General features: G+C 45.7%; 1 long non-coding RNA gene across 1 annotated transcript; it reads left to right on the top strand.

Annotated features, from left to right (window-relative positions):
- The first annotated feature begins 1,542 nt into the window (after nucleotides 1–1,542).
- LOC146020135 (uncharacterized) lies at nucleotides 1,543–3,479 on the top strand. The gene is made up of 2 exons (XR_014450724.1): nucleotides 1,543–2,608; nucleotides 2,918–3,479. It is a non-coding gene; the product is annotated as an uncharacterized LOC146020135 (long non-coding RNA).
- Nucleotides 3,480–4,306: the final 827 nt, after the last annotated feature.

Below are 4,306 nucleotides of genomic sequence, written 5' to 3'. Positions count from 1 at the left end.
CAGCGCATTCGGCTCCTACTACACGCAGTCTGCACACTTCAATTCTCCCGGGGCCCGCTGACTGTGTATATCCGAGTCTCTTTGGGGGGCTTGTGCAACCTCCTCCAGATGCAGGAGAGAGCCTGCGTGAGTCCCTTTAAACGCCTCCGAGCTTCTGAGCTCTTGCAGCACACTAAATCCAGCTACAGGAACAGTACAGCACTGCCACAATACATTTGTAAGTGTTATCTTCTATTTGTATGTGTTTGTGTGAACAGTATATGCATTTATGTATGTGTTCAATGTATCATGTGTGGAAACCACCTCCAAAACCCACCCCATGATCCCTGAATTAGCCCCTGCTCTCCCTCCCACTATGTATTCTCCTATCACCTCTCCCTTCCTTCCTTAAGGTAGTTCCCATTTTCCTCATCTGTGCAGCAGTTTCCGTTACAGCGTCTTATATAGCGCAGCAGATTCCGGTACAGCGTCTTATATAGCGCAGCAGATTCCGGTACAGCGTCTTATATAGCGCAGCAGATTCTGTTACAGCGTCTTATATAGCGCAGTAGATTCCGTTACAGCGTCTTATATAGCGCAGCAGATTCCGTTACAGAGTCTTATATAGCGCAGCAGATTCCGTTACAGAGTCTTATATAGCGCAGCAGATTCCGTTACAGCGTCTTATATAGCGCAGCAGATTTCGTTACAGTGTCTTATAAAGCGCAGCAGATTCCGTTACAGCGTCTTATATAGCACAGCAGATTCCGTTACAGCGTCTTATATAGCGCAGCAGATTCCGTTAGTGTCTTATATAGCGCAGCAGATTACATTAGTGTCTGATATAGCACCGCAGATTCCGTTACAGAGTCTTATATAGCGCAGCAGATTCCGTTACAGCGTCTTATATAGCGCAGCAGATTCCGTTACAGAGTCTTATATAGCGCAGCAGATTCAGTTACAGTGTGTTATATAGCACAGCAGATTCCGTTACAGTGTCTTATATAGCGCAGCAGATTCCGTTACAGCGTCTTATATAGCGCAGCAGATTCCGTTACAGGGTCTTATATAGCGCAGCAGATTCCGTTACAGAGTCTTATATAGCGCAGCAGATTCAGTTACAGTGTGTTATATAGCGCAGCAGATTCCGTTAGTGTCTTATATAGCGCAGCAGATTCCGTTAGTGTCTGATATAGTGTCTTATTTATTACGTTTTTTCTTTTCAAATGTAACATGCCAACACAAGTTAGCCACGCCCCCAATTTATTACCGGGGGGGGGGGGGGAATATGCCCTTGCTCCGGGCACCATGGCACCTAGCTACACCGCTGGTATGTATATATATATATATATATATATATATATATATATATATACTATTATATTACTATTGTATGTTTCAAATCTGCAAGGATAATAGTACATTGCACACAAACACCAGAATGATATCACTACAACATGGTTTATAATTGGCTACACTTTGCTTTGTTATTATTTGTGGAAATTTCCAGCCCTGTATAATTGTTGCCGATTACAACAACACCAGTGAAATCAGTGTGCCAGGGGGACAGGAAAGTGTTAATAAGAGCATCTGGGAGTCTCGCCCACCATCCTGCACTTCCACCAATAGGCAGCAAGACCGGAGAGAAGCAGTGAGCAAAACAGACAGGGAGAGACAGAGAAGCAGGGAACTAGCGGAGGAAGGGGAGCAAGTGGAATAAGAAAGGGATTGCAGGGAAGGAGACAACAGAGCAAGAATAAAGAGTGCACAGCAGGAGTGCCACACACAGCAGACCCTGGGTGCCCAATTCTGCAGACAGACACCAATAACCCGAATAGCAGAGCAGGTGATGAGCAAGTGGATGAAGCGTGGAGAGACGGCAAGATCATCAGCTGGTAGGATACATAAAGAGCCACTGCCCACCTCTCTGGAGGTCTCACAATAGAGGGGCACCTGCTTCTTCCGAATTCCATTGAAGAGGAGCCCAGTACTCTTCTGCATCTGGAGACAGAAGCTGGTGGGGAGGGCACCTTCCTTTTCTCAACGCAAAGGACTATGACTGTCTGCAAGTCTAACTCTTTATCATGCTTACAGACTGCCAAATCAGGCCCGCCGCCACCCCTACCAGGGGAGGTAGCCACCGACTCAACGGCCACCCTCAACAAGCTGGCACTGGCTACAGGAGGTGCGGAGAAGTCCTGGCATCGCTGTGTGTTCCCCTTTGGGGCTGTGGCATTAGTGATTGGCATTGCCGCCACGTGTATCACCTTTAAATTCAGAGGGCCGCACATGGACATTGCCAAGGCAGTGTCAGTGGCGGCTCTGGCAGCTGGGGCTGCATTGCTTTTGGCTGCTTTTCTGTGTTGGAGGTCCCGGCGGGAACGACAAAGAAGAAGGAGAGAGGAGGTAGAAGCGGAGGAACAGGGGGGGCTGTGATTGGAGTAATCCTTTCAATGCAGTGCGTCGAAACTCTAGTAGGAATGGGGCATCTCTGTAGTAGACCCCAGACTAAAACTCATCCGCTCATTGGTCCATTGGGTTCATAGGGGAGCAGAGTGCTGAATGGTTTGGGAGGAAAGCATGTATCGTACCCACTGTGCCCATTAACTCTCATTCAGTCTCATTTAAGGTGGGTTGTTATTATATACTGTATTAAGTATATATACTGTATGTCATAGATGATGTCAGAAACATGTCAGCATTAGCCAGGCGCCCTTAGACAATGTGAATGATTCCGTGTTCCACATCTGGTGGCTAGCTGCAGGTACAGGTACTAAGGCAATGACCCCAGGCATTGCACCTGGATCTAGCAGTGCCTGCAGCCTAGACCTTAGTGTCTGTACCACATTCCCTTGGTGTGAAATAGTTTGTGAAATGTATCGTTCAAAAATTGTCTGGATAATGTTAACATTACCCACATATTTTTTTTTTTTTGCAGTATACATGTCAAATAACATAGATAGGTAACCTGATGCACCGCAAACTAGAATCAATACTACAAATCAGAGGAATGAGACATTCTTTGCATTTTGGATGGCAACATAACACAATGGGCATTTCCTTATATATTTTCATTGTATTTTTGCCTTTGAGTCATCAACGTTCCAAGTCCTTCCGGAGAACAGTGAATACGCTGCTTTTCGGGTGAAAGTGGGTTTACGCTGCAAAGTGCGAGTGCCTTACTGCCCTGCTAACCGAGCCTCTACCCAGGACTCAGACCAATGGGTTTTGCTCTGTGCAATCTCCAGCTTTCTCAGAAGTGGCCTTAAATTTCCCTGATCCAAGAGGCATTTGACTGAGTGTTTGGTGTCCACCTTCGCCTCCTTCTGTGTTCCTTTCATGTGGCTCCTGAAAGGAGAATGTTAACAATTCCCTGTGGGATCAGTGGCTATTTGACTCCTGTCTCTGTTTAGTCCTTGGTATGCAAAAATACATATTCTTGGGACAGTGTATCTTCTGTGAGAAGGAAACCTCTGATTCTATAAATCGTTATGTGTAAAGCTGGCATTCTATTGATTGATTCATGTGGCGTATGTTAAGGAACCAACAGCAGCCCAGGGTTGCAGAATATCCCCCTCTAGATCTTCCTGCTCATGTTTCCTAGTACATGGCTGTCTGTATGTCATATACTCCTGCTGTGCAACAGATGTGACTGGAGCACACCATAGACGCCGGCCAGGATACATGGGTTTTGTCATCTGTGTAATCTGGTTTGAGCTAAACCTAATTTAGTTGGGATATTTGGCAAAACATTCCTGACTTGATATTGAGACGTTATTCGGACATAGGACCAGATGTATCAAGTTTCAAAAAGTGATAAAACAGAGAGTGATAAACAACCAGCCAATCAGCTCCTACCTGTCATGTTACAGGCTGGGTTTAAAAAATGACAGGTAGTAGCTGATTGGCTGGCTCTTTATCGCTCTCCACTTTATCCCTTTTTGAAGCCTGATACATCTGGCCCATAGGGAGAGAGTTATCAAAGCTTGGAGAAAGATAATGTATAGAGAGGTAAAGTACCAACCAATCAGGTACTAACAGTCACTTTACAGGAGCTGTATAAAAATTGAGTTCCGAATGGATTGGTTGGTACTTTATCTCTCTCAAAGCTTTCATACATCACCCCCCAAAGTCTCAAAAATGAAGCGGTTCTGTAAGGCTTTCCGGTGCTCCCAGTAATGAGGGGTGTACGGTCATGAGGTTGACACATATTAGTTTGATATGCATTGGGTCGACCACTGACGGTCGACGTGGCTTACGTTGACACATGGAATAGGTCGACAGGGTTTGACAGTCGACACAAGCATTAGGTCGACAATGGCAAGGT

Source organism: Crinia signifera, chromosome 7 (assembly GCF_055691185.1).
Source record: "Crinia signifera chromosome 7, ASM5569118v1, whole genome shotgun sequence".
Classification (NCBI taxonomy): Eukaryota; Metazoa; Chordata; class Amphibia; order Anura; family Myobatrachidae; genus Crinia; species Crinia signifera.
This window is presented reverse-complemented; position numbering and strand designations above follow the sequence as displayed.